Source organism: Peromyscus maniculatus, chromosome 6 (genome assembly GCF_049852395.1).
Source record: "Peromyscus maniculatus bairdii isolate BWxNUB_F1_BW_parent chromosome 6, HU_Pman_BW_mat_3.1, whole genome shotgun sequence".
Lineage (NCBI taxonomy): Eukaryota > Metazoa > Chordata > Mammalia > Rodentia > Cricetidae > Peromyscus > Peromyscus maniculatus.
Window position 1 is genome coordinate 109181346 of NC_134857.1, and position 19109 is coordinate 109200454.

At 43.7% G+C, this 19109-nt stretch overlaps 1 long non-coding RNA gene across 1 annotated transcript; it reads right to left on the bottom strand.

The window, feature by feature from the left end:
* Positions 1-8892: 8892 nt before the first annotated feature.
* Positions 8893-17261, bottom strand: LOC121830518 (uncharacterized). The gene is made up of 4 exons (XR_006073743.2): positions 17200-17261; positions 16995-17108; positions 10994-11128; positions 8893-9727 (listed from the first exon to the last, which is right to left on the bottom strand). It is a non-coding gene; the product is annotated as an uncharacterized LOC121830518 (long non-coding RNA).
* Positions 17262-19109: the final 1848 nt, after the last annotated feature.

Sequence of the window (19109 nt, forward strand, 5' to 3'; positions counted from 1 at the left end):
GATTTTGAGGCAAGCCTGGTCAACACAATGAGTTCCAGGCCAGCCAAGGCTACATAGTGAAGTCCTATCTGAAAAAAAGAAAAAGAAAAGAAAAGAAAGGAAAGGAAAGGAGAGAGGGAGGGAGGGAGGGAGGGAGGGAGGGAGGGAGGGAGGGAGGAAGGAAGGAAGGAAGGAAGGAAGGAAGGAAGGAAGGAAGGAAGGAAGGAAGGAAGGAAGGAAGGAAGGACACACAACAGGGTATAGCCATGAAAAAATGAGTTTAGTGAGACAGAACCCCAGAGATGTCCCAGGGACCACACGCAAACACTGAGTGTGCTCTGTGTGGAGGGAGTCCAAAGCAATATGTGAATGTGTGATTTCTGTCATGGAAAAGCTGGCCAAGTTAGTATCCCACAGCCTGACATGTTTCCTCATATCCCTATCTGTAATCTTAGAAGCACCAGGCTTTTTCCTGCAAAGGCTGACACACTCCAGTGCTTATATTAAGACTTATATTTTCAACAGTTTGCATCAATGCCTGCCAGAACTACACTGTCATAACCTCAACACCCATTAAGCTAGATTGCTTCGACCCAGTGTCTCGATGAACCATGTTTATAAATAGACAGACAACACAGTAAGAGAACCAGCCTTCCCTCGAAGGCTCGGTCTGCTTTCTGTTGCTATAACTGAATGTCTAAGACTGGGTCGTTTGTAAAGATTTATTAGCTCACGGTTCTGGAGGCTGGGGAAGCCAAGCGCATGGTACCGGCACATGCTCAGCGTTTAGTAAAGGCTTCCGGCTGGGTTCAGACATGGGGGAAGACAAAACAAACCTGGCAAAGCTCGCTCTGTAAGAAAGCCACCACTCTGACCACAGTCAAAACAACCTTAATGGTTTGCTCACCCTGATAGGATGCTGTCCCTTGACATCACTGTCCAGGTGACCAAGTTTCCCACACATGGATTTGACATACTCAAACTTCAGCACCTTGCTAAGTTTAGAAAACCTTAAAGAAGTTTCCAGAACAGAAGGCAAGTATTTCTACTCTTTAAATCCCAATATCTCCACAGTTCCAACAGTATTCTTTAGGCCAGAGCATTTATTGCAACCTGAACCCACATCCTTATTGCCAGCTACAGTCTACAGCAGCAAGGCTAGTACTGATCAAAGGGACATTGCCTGTAGAATCAGTAACCTCCCTTTTACTTATGAATGAGAGCTCTTTGGAGAAACCATTTACTTCAACCAAAGGCAGCTGAAGACCAAAACCCAAACAGGTCAAATTATACTTTGACCCTTTTTCTCCTAAGCATTTGAGTCTTTTCTGTTGGAGTTCTCTCCAGCCCCAGAAAGAATTCTAACAGAAAAGCAGCAGCTGTAGGCACATATAAGAAAAAGTTGTGTCCTTGCATGGTTTGGAGGCACATTCCTATAATCCCATAGTCTGGGAGGCCAAGAGGATAGCAAATTCTGGACCATGTTGGTCTACATACTGAGACTAAGACCAAAAAAAAGCCAACAGTGGTGGCACACACCTTTAATCCCAGCACTCAGGAAGCAGAGGAAGGTGGATCTCTGTGAGTTTGAGGCCAGCCTGGTCTACAAAGCTAGTTCCAGGACAGCCAGGGCTACCCCAGAGAAACCCTGTCTCAAACAAATATACAAAAAAAAAAATAGGCTCTAAAAGACAGAACAAGAGAGTGGGCATTTATTGAACAATACCCAGAGAATGCTTCCTTCCCCCTCTGGTCAAGGCAAAAGTGAGATCAGCTGCCAGAAAAGAAAGAGTCTACTAAACATTAGAGAGTCCACCACAGAAATGCTAGATGTCAAAGTGGTAGTGACCTGAAAGGTGGCAAATCTGAGGAGGGGCACTGGACAACTGTCCAGGGTTGTGGAATAGTGCCTGCTTTGACCAAAGCCATGTTTACATGTGTGGCTGCCCATATGCAAAAAGTCACAAACTGTTTGCTTAATTAAGGTCTGAGCATATCCCCTGCATCTAACCCAGACCTCAAGAGGCAAACTAAAGGGAGAAGGGTCATACGCACACGAAACCTTCTTCCAAATCTGATAGATTCAGAAGACAGAGCATAGGATCAATGAAAAACAGAAAGACTGTGGTATCGAAGCTGACTCATCTCCTCCTCCCTGATACCCCAGAGAAGAAGAAGCAACTCAAAAAAAGAGAGTGAGGAAGCCAAGATGTAGTCAAAAGAAACAATCCAAATACTCACCCTCAACCACATGCATGACAACATACATCACCCCAAAGAAAATACACCTGAAAAGTCATTGCCCTGTGGCTTTAAATCCCTTGGCTGACAACCAGACATTTGAGCATACACCTGACAAGTCCAGAGGGCCGATAGCCCTTGGGTAATCATCTCTGACACAGTTTCACAACCTTAGTGCCGTAAACCAGCTGCGTAGATTTATCACCGGGAATGGGCCAAATGACATTCCTTTTAGTAGTGGTCTTACTGAAAAAAGTACTTGCTTATTTCAAACTTATTTCAAAGATAAAAGATTATTTCAAACTGAAAAAGTAATTGCTTTGAGGGTATCAGTTAAGACTAACAAAATGAGAATAAAAAGACGAATTTCTTCAAATACAGAGACATTGCCCTGTTTCCCCATTTTGCCTTCTCCGACACCCCCTTTTTCTCCTCACACACATACCACCACCATCACTCAGACAACTAGATTGATTGTTCTCTGCTCCCTAACTAGGAAGAATGTGTCAGAAGATTGCAAAATTTAGATGAGCTGATTCCTGGCTTTAAGGTTTTAAAATGTAGGCCACTTGGAGATCCAACAGAGCTATGACAGATAAAATGTAATGGGGACACTGCTGAGGAAGAATGGAATGCCTCACTCATCCCAACCTACTTCCAAAGCTAGGAAAGAGTCCCAATAAAGAAAACAGAAGAATCAAACAGATCCTGAAAGGGAAACCATGTCCACTGATCTGGAAGGACTCACAACTCCCCAGGCAGACCAGTGGGCTTCAGGAGAAAAGATACTGAGGCCTCACTGCCCACACAGAGCTGGTAGAAGGGAGGCCTCTGAGAAAAGATGGCTGTATGGTCACCTGAGCAGATGATGCCAGGCACAACAGCATAGACATCACTGTGCCCCAGAACAGTGAGAACGTGGGAAGATGTCCCCTGCGCACCCCCTAACAGCACACAGTAGCAGTCCATGATGAAAGCAGAGGAGAGCCTGTGTAGATAAGAATGAACTTTGGGACAGTTGCATGTGTCCACCTGTGGATCAGGTGGGGTGACGGTCACTCCAAGTCACCAATATCAGCAGATGACTTGAGAACCACATTGATCTGTTTTCTCCTCCAAAGCTCAGCTCTGGGCACTGCTAGCCCACAAGTCCACTTTGAAGCAGACTAAGCACAGTCATCTGAGTATAAGAAACCTCAAATCCAGTCCCCACAATGTCACACTTCCTCCAACAAGGCCATACCCACTCCAACAAAGCTACACCTCCTAATAGTGCCACTCCGTAGGAGATTATGGGGGCCAATTACATTCAAACTACCACACACACACATAGGACAGGCCATCTGAGAGAAAAACAATGTTAACAGTTGCGACAGGTGTAGATTGTGTGGCAGAGCAACCATGATAGTCTCATCCACACTGTGAGCCCTGCAATAAAGAGCTTTGAGAGTAAGGAACAGCTAGGCTCTCAGGACAGCTGGAAGTCTTCAAATCACTTTCTCAAAAGGACCATCAGATATCCAACCTGATCCATAGGTGACCATTTTCCCATGCACTGTGAAAGGGCCAAGTAATCTCTGTTGAGTCCTTGACGATCCCTGCTTTGTGGAACAGAATTTGTTGCTCTCTATGGGAAAGAATGGAAAAAGGAGGTAAAGAAAGCAGAAGCCGGGCGGGAGAGGGGAGAACAAGGGAATCTGTGGCTGATATGTAAAATTAAATTAAATTATAAAATTAAATTTTAAAAAAAAGAAAGAAAGCGGAAGCCAGATAGAAAAGTTTACTTTTCAAACACAAATGTTCATTGACATAAGAACGTTACATTGTTTCACGTTAAGTGTTTTCATTCTCCTTTTCAGATTTTTCTGCAGATTTCTTACAAGTGAAAATGCCTTTTACTATTAAAAAAAAAAAAAGGAAATCAAGCAAAATTAGCAAGAAACTAACGGATAATTATTAATAATTTATTCCTATATATTATAGTTGCTAATTATGAAACCAGTGTAAGCAAGAACACCTAGAAGAAAATGCACTGAAGCAACCTCAAGGTCAAATGGAGGCACGTTGTGTTTTGGTGCTTGGGACTGGGTCCCGCCGTGCAGTCCTGCCCGCTCCGGAACACTGCTGCTGTGTCTGCCATACCATCCCCAAACCCATCCAGACTGCTTCTTCCCCCTGGATGCTAGAACCGAGGGCCTGCGCCACCGTGTGTCCGGCAGAATGTTTTTCTTTATGTTGCTTCTCTGTGGATCCAAGTTTCTTACAATAATATGTATTGCTCATTTTTGCATTTTTATGATTGTGTTTTTCATTATTTAAAACAATTTTCAAATTCAAACATATTTTGATCATATTCTTCCCCTCCCCAAGTCCCTCCAGATCCTGTCCCCCTCCCTACCCACCCAACTTTAAGTTCCTTCTCAAAAAGCAAACAGAAACTCAATACAAAAAAAACCCCTCAAAACCAAGAAAACAGAATAAAATCACATCCAAAAAACAAAACAAAACAAAACACCAAAATGTAACCAAATGAAAGTGTGCACATGTACACACATACACACACACACACACACACACACACACACACACACACACACACCAGTTCCTCTGTGCGTATATATGTGGCTTACAATTTAGTGTTTTTGTGGAACTCCTGAGCATGGGAACAAGTGGGTCTCTGAATCTTTTGTCTCCTCTGGGGCTCTTTTTTTTCTGTTGGTTTGTCTTGCCCAACTTTTATGTGATAGTTTTTGCTTTATCTTATATTGTGTTTTGCTGTATTTTAAAAAAAAATGAATGAATGAATGTATTGTCCTTTTTAATATGAAACTATGAAATGTGTCATGAATTTACACTCTGCCTGCCTCCTCCTTTTCTGTGGGGTTCCCAGCTCTGAGGGGAGGGATTGGATAGAGACATCCCACATAGGGATGAAGACTCCAGATTCTTCCATTCCCTGCACACTGTCTGGCTCTGGGGCTCTGTGTCTGTTCCCAACTGCGGTAGGAGGAAGCTTCTCTGATGGTAGCTGAACAAGGCATTGATTTATGCATACAGCAGAACATCATTGGGAGTCATTTTATTTTTTCTTTCTTAGACAAGTACTGTTTGATTTTTCCTTAAGTCCCTGGGATTCTTAGTCTCAGGTTTTTGGTCACCCAAGCAGTGTCAGGTGTGGGTTCCATCTCATGGAGTGGGCCTTAAGTCAGATCAGATATTGGTTGGTTATACCCACTTGTGCAGGGGCCATGTTAATTAATTTTCTCTATCATTCCAAATTTTATATATGTGCTGATTAAGCCAGCACAAGGATATAATATATATATATATATATATATATGTGTGTGTGTGTGTGTGTGTGTATCACATGTGTGTATGTTGTGTTATGTGATATTTTAATCACATTCTGATGCTCCTGAGACTGCCAATAAAGTTTGTTTTGAATCAGAGGGTGGGGCTAGCTACTAGGTGACCAAATTAATCATAGAGGTTTTGGAGGACTAAGGACAGGTAGACACATAAAGTAGCAGGCAGGGCTTAGAAATGGTCTTGGCCTTTTTGGGATAGAGGAACATGAGAGAGAGAGAGAGAGAGAGAGAGAGAGAGAGAGAGAGAGAGAGAGAGAGAGAGAGAGAGAGATCAAAGGTCAATTCTCCACTTCTCAGATTATTCAGGCTCTTACCCCGATATCTGACTCCTAACTTTTCATTGATAAAGAATTATTATATAAATGCTTCGTGTGTGTGTGTGTGTGTGTGTGTGTGTGTGTGTGTGTGTGTGTGTGTGTGTGTGTGTGTTTAAAAGCCAGGTGTAGTATTAGAGAACTATAACCTCAGTCATAGAAGTTTGAAAATGTTGGATTATTAATTAAAGATCAAATCTGGACTATAAAATGAGACTTTCTTTTATTTGAAAAGAAAGAAAAAGAAAGGAAGGAAGGAGAGAGGGAAGAAGGGAGGGAGGAAGAAAGGAAGGGAGGGAGGGAGGGAGGGAGGAAGGAAGGAAGGAAGGAAGGAAGGAAGGAAGGAATGGAGGGGAGAAAATCAGGAAGAAAGGAAGAGAAACTGTAAATGACCTAAAGCACACTTCTCTGGCTGGATGGCAGAACACAGGAGTTCAAAGGCAGCCTGACTCTCCCCCAGCCTCCCATTCCATGACGTCACTTCCTCCCCTGAAGCTCAGTCTTTGTCAGTAACACAGACAGACATTGCCTTCTTTAATGAGGAACCTGGTGCTAGCCAGCCACCTCCTCAAAATCATCACAGACTTAAGTCACCAGTACAGGGCAAGACCACAGAAGCCTTGAATTTCACCCCTTTCTGAGGACAGTGCCTTCAGACCTGCTGAGTGGATAGCAGAGTTACTCTGCTGATTTCCTTTAAACCTCAGAGCACATGTAAAGTCACAATGCTAACACATCTGGAACTACGGTGATAGCATCTCTTGATCCCCGTGGTGCCCTCAACACCAAAAAAAGCATTCCCTCTAAGTGTGGACCACAGATACGGAATGGAGACAGCTGCAGGCAACTATCTGAGGGAAACTGTGTAGGCAACATTCACCTGCTACTTGATACCACCTGAAAAAACTCAGCCCTCTGTATTTTCCCATGGTACCCAAAGGAACATCAAATCTTTGGCCCTCAAGTAACATACATAGAGCGAATAACCTTTAAACATGGGAATTAAGCCAGCATAGTGACAGGCTTATCACAGGAAGCAATTCTAGATCTCTTTCATCAAGTGTTTGCAAAACAGTGACCTCTTTTAATCCTCACAAGGCAAGCTCCAGCTCTCTCCATAGCAACTCAAGTATTCAGCTAGGAGGAACCTGCTCGGTCACAGCAGGAAATTGTGAGATAGTGTCCACTAGTAACCTTACTTCGAAGGACGATTTAGAACCAAAGGCTTAACAACAGCATGATGCAACCAGGCATGATGGTGTGCAGCCATAAACCCCAGCGCTTCAGAGACTGAGGCAGGAGAATTGCATATAAGATCAAGGGCAACTTGGACTATATATAAGTACCAGGCCAGCCAAGACTGCAAGAGACTATCTCAAAATAGTAACTAAATAAGTAAATAAATAACTATTTTCTACATAACATTGTAGCTAGAGTTTTCCTGCCTTGCCCACAGTTAGGACAAATCTCTGTCACCTGCCAGTCCCACAGCCGCTCAGACCCAACCAAGTAAACACAGAGACTTATATTGCTTACAAACTGTATGGCCATGGCAGGCTTCTTGCTAACTATTCTTATATCTTAAATTAACCCATTTCCATAAATCTATACCTTGCCACATGGCTCATGGCTTACCGGCATCTTCACATGCTGCTTGTCATGGCGGTGGCGGCTGGCAGTGTCTCCTCCCACCTTCCTGTTCTCTCAATTCTCCTCTCTGTTAGTCCCGCCTATACTTCCTGCCTGGCCACTGGCCAATCAGTGTTTTATTTATTGACCAATCAGAGCAACAGATTTGACATACAGACCATCCCCCAGCATAACATGGCAAAATTTCTGGTACTCATCTTGATATTCCTGTCCTTACCCCCTCTTGTATCTTTTCATTTCAATGTTGTCCTTTAAATTATAAAATAATCCCATCACTGTCTAGAACATTGGGGATCTCAAATGCAGGGGCTGAGGGGAGGGAATCACAGAATCTCACACCATAGTACAAGTTTAACTTTTGCATACAGTATGGTTGACAGACCACTGGGACTTTTTCATGTGAAATCTTTATTTTATGTGTATGTGTCCATGTATGTGCAGGTGCATGCACTCAGGATTCTGCATGCCAAGACCAGACGAGGATGACACCAGACATCTCCCTCCATCTCTCTCTCCACCTTATGTTTTATATAGCGTCTCACTGAGCTTGAAGCTCGCTCTGCATTTCAGCTAGGCTGGCTCCAGCAAGCTCCTAGTGTCTGCCTGTCTCTGCTCCACGACTCTGAGTTCACTGACGTGTGCAGCCGTGCCCAGCCTTTACATGAAAGCTTGATTTGAGTTTAGATTATCTTGCTTTCACAGCAAGCACTCTTACCCAGTCAGACATGTCTCTAGCTCCAGGTATGAAATTTTTGGAAGAAATTGCACTTCGTGGAAATGGCTCATTACGCAAAATTTGCCCCTTCTCCAAACACACTTACTTCACTCAAATACAGATGAAATGATAAAGCAGAGAGAACTTTCTTAAAGTATGAAGAAATCAAAGTAAAAAAAAAAAAAAGGAGACCCTCCCAACTTCAAATGAATTATTATCTTTTTCCTGTAAGCAGCTAAGATGTAAAGAGCCAAGTGCAAACTCCTAAGTCTGAAAACAGAGAAGAAACATTGCCTGTTCCAGGGCTAAGGGAATGGATCCCCCAAGTTTGCAGGAGAAAGCAGAGGATACTCATATCTGTGAAAGACTCCTGTAAAATTAACTGTCCAGGTATATCCCGTCTTACACACACACACACACACACACACACACACACACACACACACACACACACTTATTTACTTAGTAACAGTAGATATAATCCCTTTTTCCAATTTACAGATGAGAAAAATTATGTAGAAAGAGCGTTGTGGAAATGAAATGGGCAAGCTCAGAACAACCAAGGGTAGCTAGCTCTCCCCCCCCTTTTCTTTCTTTCTCTCTCTCCCCACTCCCCCATCTCCTCTCTCTGTCTCTCTTCTCTATCTCTCATTTTTTAAAGTTACACCACATCTTTTGTTTTCTCAACTATGAACCACTAGAATAATGTTGATCTGCCACTGGCCTGGGAGCGTTTGCACAACTCTGGCTCAGTGAGGTAAAAGGTAACTAAAGTACATCACCTTCCCTGGACCTGCAGGCTTCTAACTTGGCTCCATCCATATCTCAGATTCCCAGGCCTGGTTTAGTTCATATCTGTATGTGTAGATATGGTGATATAATAATACCCTGTTCCCAAGTAACAAATATTTTCCTTGGCTGAATAGAGATTTATGCAGTTTTTAAAGTTTTTGAGAGATTGGGCTTGTCTTTGTTTTGTTTGAAAAAGTGCTTTTTTTTCCCACATTTGTTTATTTTGTGTAGTTGTAGAGATTAGAGAACAACTTCCAGAAGTCGGTTCTCTCCTTCCCCCATGTGGGTCCCAGGAATCAAATTCAAGCTTGGTGGCAGGCGCCTTTATCTACTGAGCAATCTCACTGTCAGAGTTTAATGTTTAAGAGAAATGTTTTCAAACATGGCATGCCAACTTTGTTAGTTAAAAGCCAAAGTTCCAGGAGAGTCAAATGCAAGTCAAACGGACACCTCTCTTTGATGCCTTTCACAAGTGGGTGGCTCATGATGCCCTCCACTCCTACGGCCCCAGGCTTCTTCTCGAGGCAGGCCCAGGCCCTCGTGGCCATTTTGATTTCTATGTTACATTTAGTATCCGCCTGTCTTCGGAGGCTTTGCATCTCTTGTGGCTCTCCTCCCCATCGGAGCAATGAAGGAAACTTGTTCTGCATTCCGCTCTCCGGTCACCTCTGTGGAAAAGACGGCCATGGCCAGTGCTCTCAGCCGAGGGACAGTGAGTCAAACCACACTGCCCTGTGGCTGGAAGAGCTCTCAAATCATTCCCAACCTCCATACAGCTCTCGGTCCCTCTCCACCTCCCATGTGATCGATGGCATTCACAGCTTCTGCTTCCCACAACCTTCATGAAGGCTCTGGCCTCTGTTCTGCCGGTGGAGCATTAGTGGGTAGGCATAGCCAAAGACAGGAAAGTCAATGAATGATTGGGATTACTTCATTTTTGCCACCAAGTTAAGACACGTCTAGGATAGCCTGCTGAGTGGGAGAACCCTAAAATGATACAGGATGGCTCCTAGCTCACCCACTTTTTGGAAGTCAGCCCAGATCCCAGCAGCTGAACCCCTGCAGACTCACAAGAACTACATTCTATTGTGTGGCACTGAGATTTTGCAATTTGATTTCATATATATATATATATATATATATATATATATATATATATATATACCTTTGTCCCACTGCCTCCCTTATCTATTGCTATTAAAAAATAAATAAATAAATAAAAGCTTCCCAAGAACCCAAAGTGTAAAATGGCAAACGTTTATTATCTTATAATGTCTGTGGATGGGATTTTTTTTTTCTGTTTTCTGAGGTATGATCTTATTATGGCCTCAAACTTAACAAGTAGGCTGGGATACTCTGGAACTTACAGTTCTCCTAACTTAACCTCCAGAGTGCTGAGACAGCAAGCACGGGTCATTACACTCAGCTGAGAAATCAGAAGAGCCCTGCCTAGGTGTTGCTGGCTCAGAATCTGTCACATGGTTACAGTAGGCTATTGGCAGGGGCTACAATCACCCAAGGTCTGATTAAGGGATCCAGGCAGAAGGCTGGCTCCCAGAATGGCTAGCTCACAGGCTTACAAGAGGGTGCCTCATGTGCCCTGTGAGCAGGATGCCTCCGGGCCTTACCATGAGGACTTCTCCGGAGCCCACCCCAGTAACCTCACAGAATGACAGCTTGCTTTCCTCTGAGAAGAGGAACAGACCTGACTCCAAGGGCTAGTCTCCCAAACCACATGCCATTCATTCATCGCTCTGTCTTATCAGATTCGTTAGAAAAGGTCCAAGAACTCATCACATATTCAAAGGCAGGAGAAGCAGGCCCCTTTCTAAGGGAGGCTGAGCTGAGATTGTGGGCATGCTTTACTCCGACACAGAATGCCGCCCAGCCGTATGTTATACACATCTAGCCATGGACTGTCTACATCCCTTTACCTGTATGGGAGTACACCAGTTCCTGCACACACTCATTTATTCCCAAGGATTCCAAAGCTCATCTCTTTCTTTCACCACTTCAGAGTCCAGAATCCACCATCTCCATCAGCTCCAGGCGCACTTCAGTTGTTGTATCTGAAATAGAGTTTTTAACCTTGTGAACCTGGCCACTGAAAGAGCCAGCCACTCACTCCTCCCCCCTCCCACCATGCAGTGGTATGAAAAACACAGGAGCCAAGGGCCAATGATTGCAATGCTGTCCAGTGCATGTTGCCATTTTTCTCATCAAGTATCCAGGAGCGGTAGTGTTGCTGTTGTGCAATAGACACACAGAGTCCTACCTGGAAATGTAAATGTTATCTGTAATGAAAGCACAAGATGACCAAGAAGAAAATAATCAAGAGGCTTGGAGAAATGCCTCGGCAGTTAAGAACATTTGTTGCTCTTGCAGAGGACCCAGCTTCAAGTCCCAGCATCCACCCCTTAGGTCAGTGATTCTGAACGTGTGGTTCATGACCCCTTTGGGGGTTGAACAATCCTTTTACAGGGATTGTCTAAGACCATCCTGTATATCAGATATTTACATTGTGGTTCATAACAGTATCAAAATTGCAGTTATGAAGTAGCAATGAAAATAATTTTATGGTTGGGAGTCACTACAACATCAACTGTATTAAAGGGTATTATTATTAAATGTATTATGAAAACTTCATTAGGAAGGTTGAGAAGCACTAACCTAAAAGCTTTCAGTCCCAGCATCTACCTGGAGGCTCACAACCATCTGGAACTCCAGTTCCAGGAGATCTAACACCCTCTTCTGACTTCCATGGCTGCCAGGCATGTACATGTAGGCAACACTCATACATTTTTAAAAAAGAAAGATTGCTTTAAAAAAGAAGAAAGGGGAGCAAAAGTAAAAAGAGAGAGTTTTGCCTTGTTTTGTTTTTTATTTACAAAGCAAAGGAAAAATAGCTTATTGAAGAAAAGAGAAAGACGGGAAAGAAAGAAAGAGAAAGAGAGGGAAAGAGGGAGGGAAGAGGGAGGGAGGGAGAAAGGGAGGGAGGGAGGGAGGGAGGGAGGGAGGGAGGGAGGGAGGGAGGGAGGGAGGGAGGAAGAGTGAGCCTGAGTGGTTACCAGTTAATGGTGCACGGTATCTATATTAGTTGGGGTTCTCTAAGGAACAAAACCAACGGCTGCCTCAGCAGTTGGAGCAGTCCCACAATAGTGTCTCTCAGTAGGCAGCTGGGGGTGACAACCAGCTAGTTGCTCAGTCCACTGCTCAGTCCCAATATGGCACCCCGAAGGTTTTGGGAGAGCTGCTTGCCCCTAGTCCATGACAAAAGCTTGGAGATAGTGCTTCTGATATCATCAAAGGAATGAGCGGCAGCAACAGGATAAGACAGGATAAGTTAACTTGTCAGCTGATCTACCATGCCCCTGTTATCTGGGATGATCCCAGAAGGCACTGCCCACAGTTGGAGTGGGTCTTCTTACATCAATCAAGGCAATCGGGACCCTGACTAAAGTGCGGCTCCCTATTCAGGTGATTCTGATTTGTGGCAAGGTGACATTAAAACCAAGCATAGTAGTGTCAAACACCAACAGTTCCAGAATTTGAAAGGCCAAGGCAGGAAGTCTGAGCTACACACAGACCCTATCTTGTTAGTGTGCTCTTAACCTCTGAGCCATCTCTCCAGCCCTACACACAGACCCTATCTTAAATAACAACAGCAGCAACAATTACCATGACGAGGATGATGATGATAATTTAATCCAGAATGTTTAAATTATGAAAAGCCTAGTCACATAATGTCACCACTATTCTAAAAGACCATCCACATAAGCAGCTGGGAGCTAGAAGCTATTCATTTCTGCCTCCCTGGTATTGTTATAAAAACAAAGTTTTTAGATTAGACAATTTCTAGCTAGAATTATGCCAAAGTCAAAACTACCCATAAACCAGGTGAATGGCTAAGGATCACCGTTTTAAATCCTATGGAAAGTTGTACCGTTGTACATTTACCCCCCCAATGCAAACATGCTGTGCAAGCAGAAATGAGCCAGAGAACCTTGGAACACTGAATTCTGTTGAATAAAATGCTTTGTTTGCACTGGATGGCAAAAACACAGAATAGTATATATTTTAGATGGTTTCAGTTTTCCACACACAGAAATCCTTCAAAGCAACACATGCAATGTTGTAGACTTTGATGATATATGTCTTAAACCAAACACATTTATACCAAAAAAAAATATCATCTATGTAAGCCCCAAACATGAGGAAGTCTGTTTATTTTTCCATTGCTTTCAAATTTCTGTTCTTCTCTATGAATTGCACTTTTCAATTTTGTTTTGTTTTATTTTGAGACAGAATCTCACTATGTAACCCTAGCCAGCCTGGAACTCTGTATATCCCAGCTGGGCCTCCTGCCTCTGCTTCCCAAGTGCTAGGATCATAGGTATGTGCCATCATGCCTGGCTTGAATAGCAGCTTTTAAGTTTGTTTTGGGTAACTAATAAAGTCCAAAATTCGCCTTATGAAACTTAAAGTAATTATGGCCAGGAGAGATGTCTGTAGCACACAGTGGAAAGGGGATGTCTAATACTGAAAAGGTCAGAAATTCCTTTATAACAGTTTTACAATTTCCATCTTAACTCAGTTTTATTATGTGGTATACCCCCTCCCATCTGTCTGTCCATCCACCCATCTATCCACCCATCCATCCGACCAATAGTCTCCATCCTAGTTACGTCTCCCTTCAAGAAGCCGACCTTCAGTACAAATATGTTTTGCTTTTTAATTCATTCTGATAGTCCATGCTTTCTTGCTTTTCTCCTTTTAGTTTTGAGGTAAGAACTTGCTTTGCAGCTGCCTGACCTAAAACTCACTGTGTAGACCAGGGCAGGCTCTATTTTATAGGAATCTTCCTGCCTCTGCCTCTTCAGTGATGGGATTACAGGCGGGTAAAACCTGCTGGGTTTCTGCTTTTAATCCATTGTTTCTTCTATTAACATGATGCTACTGAAGTGGACAGGTTTGGATAAACCATCTTACTGTTTTTGTTTCCTGTTTCCTGTTTCCTATCTTCTTGAAATTCTGTTATTCCAGCCAGGCGGTGGTGGCGCATGCCTTTAACCACAGCACTCGGGAGGCAGAGGCAGGCGGATCTCTGTGAGTTCGAGGCCAGCCTGGGCTACAGAGTGAGATCCAGGACAAGCTCCAAAGCTACACAGAGAAACCTTGTCTCAAAAAACAGAAAAAAAAAAAGAAAAAAGAAATTCTGTTATTTCACCTGTGGACTTTTCAAACTATCTCCCTATTAATTTCCAATGAGTCTGAGTATTCCCTACTCATCTATCCTTAATTTTTTGCACTGTACCTGGAGCAACTATTGCACCACTTAACATAAAATCTAGAAGTCAAGCTGCCACCCAGAAACATTAACTACCCTCATCTTTTACTCCAAAGCTGTCGTGTGTACGATGCCATAGGCTTGTATTCTAAACTGAACACAGTAATACCATATTCTTTGGTGTAAGCAACACCTACAGTTCAAGAACCTATGATGTTTGCTTCAGTATTATGCTTTCCTGGTTTTCTCATCACCCAATAGGAAGAAGCAGCAGAGAAAAGTAGATCTGGGTTTGCTACAGCACTCAAAAGAATCATCGAAGTCTACCCTTGGTTCTGTCTCCTTTTGTTTCTACTCTGACATCCACATCAAAATGGTTCTGGCCACAGACTTGTCCCTTCTCAGACACTTCATGGCTGTCGTATTTCCAGAAGAATCCCCTGGAGATGAACAAACGTTCAGGGGTTCCTTCACTGCTTCCCAAGAAGCACCTGTGCAGGGCCTTCAAAAAAGCCAAAACTCTACCCAGCCTTGCCTTTTCATCCTCTATCACAGAAGATTCATAGACAAGAGAAAAGGACAAGAAACGGCCACTTTGCTGGAACTCAACAGCTTTCTACCTCTTTCTATCCATAGACAATACTAAGACAGCTGTATCTAAAAGAACCGAAAGCTTAGTTTAGAACTGAACCCTGTAAAGCGCCACACTTGCCATGCATGTGGCAAAGAATGTTGGGAAGTTTTTCACCAGTTGGCTCACACTGTCCGACGTAATTCTAAAATAACTGTCTTCCACATTACATCTGCCAAGTGCTTAAAAACCCAGCAGTCTAAACTTAAGCTTCAGTTTCAGATGACGGACGCTAACGCTTACGATGCTCTCCTGCCTGCCCTGCACTGACAGTTAGCGGGATGGGTCTGCATTCTCTGCATTCGGTTGTAGGTTGAATCAGGTACAATTCCATATAAGTTACCAGTTCCAAGCCCAGTCTCATGCAAACTGAGTGGTTGCTAACATCCAATTATAGATCTGGCTAAGGTTACCCCCCATCCCGCCTGGCCCCACACTCCCGCATAACACAGGAAGGGTACTTTATCATAAGGAACTCAATCACTAATGATGACACTTGGAGTACCTTTCATAATGACATCTGTGATACAGAAGTCCTCCTATATATTCTCAAATTACTTGGTCCAAAGCCAAGGCCAATTAAGGCCACATTTGAACCTTTACTGTGGACAGGGTCTCACTATGCAGCCCTAACTGGTTGAGAGCTCACTTTGTAAAACAGTCTGGCTTCGGATTTGTAGAGATCCATCTACATCTGCCTTCCAAGGGCTGGGATTAGCTATGCCACCATGACCAACTTGCTCTGGAATATTTTTAATACATATCAAATTAGTCTGCTGGGTCCTGGACCTATCAGGAAATTGTAAGAGGGTTACCAGTAAATTCATATAATTAAGATAGCAATTGCTATTTCAATCATCTCATACTGCCTAAACTCAAATTAAGAGATTAAGTGTGTTGAACCACACTGCTTAAACCACATTCCAAGCACCCACATGGTGACTCACAGCCATCTGTAACTCCAATACTAGGGGATCCAGCACCCTCTTCAAAGCTTCCAAGCATGCACGTATGTACGTGGTGCACAATGATACATGCAGGCAAAACACCCATAAAATGTATTAAAAAAAAAAAAACAGAGAGACAAAATGTGATCGCACTCTTATAATCCCAATAACTCAAGAGGCTGTGGCAGCAGGATGACAAGTTTGAGGCTAGCTGGGGCTACAGAACAAAAGTCCTGTCTCCAAAAACCAAGCAAAGAAAACGGAAGAAAGAAAAAAGGAATTCAAGCTCAATCCATCAGAATTAGCCAGCAACCGTATACAACCAGGCTTTTCAGTGCTCTAGCTCAGCCCAGTAAAGCAGCTATAAGCTTTGTCTTCATTTCTCCATCTAGTCGACCAAGGCCTCCTCCTGGCATTCACTCCTGGAGTCTCCTGATTGGCTAATTAGTGTTGGTTCAAAGAAAGTATCTCAAGTTGTACTGTGCTGTGGTTTACCTTGTGAACATGAATCGCATCCTTATATTTTACACATAAATTCAAGCTTTTTTTTTTTTTTTTTTTGGTTTTTCGAAACAGGGTTTCTCTGTGTAGCTTTGCGCCTTTCCTGGAACTCACTTGGTAGCCCAGGCTGGCCTCGAACTCACAGAGATCCGCCTGCCTCTGCCTCCCAAGTGCTGGGATTAAAGGCGTGCGCCACCACCAAATTCAAGCTTTTTAATCTCATAAAAATTGGAAAGATGGTATAAAATGAATTTCCTAAAATTTAGAAACTGAGATCCCAGCCTACTGAAGGGGGACTTTGAGCTCCGCCCATCTCCACATTCCTTTATACCCGGTTAGTATGCAGCCTAACACTCGTCAGAATCGCTTGGGTATTGTAAGCAGAAAGCAACTGGACGCAGGAAATCGGAGGCTAACATAAGTTTTGGTATGGCTGATGCAGAGGGCTCTAGACCACATGTTTGGGGGTGTTCCTTGGTTCCTGGGAACATTACCGAATGAATCTCCTGGAGGAGCTATCGTCAGCAGGGTCATAAGGTTACTAATGGAAGGATTGGATCGGCTCTTACCAGTACAGCTGTGATCCAGGATACAGATGGTGGAAGCTCACCACTGCCTCTGCCACATCTGGATTTTAACATCCAAAAAGCAAAGCTGACTATAGAAAACAGATGCAGGAAAACCTGTTTAAAAAAAAAAAAAAAAAAGAGCCAAAGGAACATCAACACTCTCCTTCCAAACATGTGAGGGCTGTATCTGATAGGAAGGACTTACCTTGTAAGGAGATTCCAGATGCACAGAACAGTGGTCAATCCTACTCCTCACTTCTACCCTCGCCTTTGTATGGAAGCACTGAGTCTACATGGAGCCTACAAGAAGCGGCACAGGCCATCCTTCGCTACATCCATCCAAGACATCATGGCACTGGCAGACTGTATTTGTCCCCTCTAAAATTATTCAGTGCTAGAAAAACATGATGCAAGGTGGTGTCCTTGGGGAAATTAACTATTTTTAGCAGCTCTGTTCCACTGACAGTGGGAGAGATGCAACTCATGCTACCTAGCAACTGTGAATATCAATGAAATGATTAAGCATCGTTCCCATTCATTCATGGATAGGGGGCGAAGCATTGCCAAATTTCCAACCGTTTGATATTACAGGGGAGGAAAGGAAGGACTCTATCAGGGGAAATGTTCATTTGAACTTGTGTGTCCTCATTTGCTTTCTGTCGCCCTGGTGAACACCATGACTTGGGGAGGAGGGTTTATTTGCTTACAGGTTACAGTCCATCATCAGAAGCCAGGGTAGGAACTAATCGTGGAGGCCGGAACTAAAGCAGAGGCCGTGGAGGAGAGCTGCTCACTGGCTTGCTCTCCATGGCTCACCCCTGCTTGTTTGCATACAACCCAGGACCACCTGCCCAAGGGTGGCACCTCCTATAGGGAACCGGATCCTGCCACACCAATCATTAATCTAGAAAATGCCATAAAGGCTTGCCTGCAGGCCAACCTTCCGGGAGCATTTTCTCAATTAAGTTTCCTCTCCTCAGATGCCCCTAGTTTGCTTGTATCAAGGTGACCAAAAAACTCAGCAGCACACTGTGCCTCCCCTAAACTTATTCATACTCTCTAATAGGAAAAAAAAAAATCCTAGAAGTACCCTGTGACTTGATTCATACAGAAACTGAAAATTCTACAAACATTAAATAAAGTCCTGGAGTAGACCAAAGATACCAGGGCCTAACTCTTCAAACCTACAATTATTAACTCATATGGAAAAAAAAACAGCTAACTCATGCAATGAGACCAGGACCTGGTTACCACTCTAGATGTCTCCCAAACAGATCAAACCAATCAACTGTCTCACCTATTCAGAGGGCCTGATCCAGTTGGGGGCCCCTCAGCCTTTGGTTTATAGTTCATGTGTTTCCATTCCTTTGGTTATTTGTCCCTGTGCTTTATCCAACCTTGGTTTCAACAATTCTCGCTCATATAAACCCTCCTCTTTCTCACTAATTAGACTCCCAGTGCTCCACCCGGGGCCTAGCCGTGGATGTCTGCATCCTTATGCAGGGACGCTTGCCACAATCTGGGAGGAGGGAACTGGACCTGCCTGGACTGAGTCTACCAGATCGATCTCAGTCCTTGGGGGAGGCCTTGCCCTGGAGGAGGTGGGAATGGGGAGTGGGCTGGGGGGAAGGGGAGGGGGGCAGGAAGGGAGAGAACAAGGGAATCTGTGGCTGTTATGTAGAACTGAATGGTATTGTAAAATAAAATAAAAGGGAAAAATGGAAAGCAATGTGGACAGTCACAAAGGAGCTTTCCATATGTTATTGAACAGTATAAAAAAAAAAAAGTCCTCGCAGATGTAATAGGGTGCAGGCCTTGAGGTGGAAAGATGATCCTGGCTCACCTGAGTGTTCCCTTATCAGGTAGTATTTATTGTAGAAAAGACTGGGGCATTTAACCTGGAAATGGGAAGACAAGAAAGGGAGAGTGCAGACGGCGTCAGTCGGGGCCTGGGGAAGGCTGTACCACCACCCAGCACCAGAGGGAATCATTCCCCAATGGTTTGCTAGCATTTTCCAAGTCAAGGACCACAGAGCAGAATTTTAAAGTCATGATAAAGCCTAGTAATGGGGACGACACACTTGTGTTCTGCTTTTATGAAATGGTCTCTCTGTA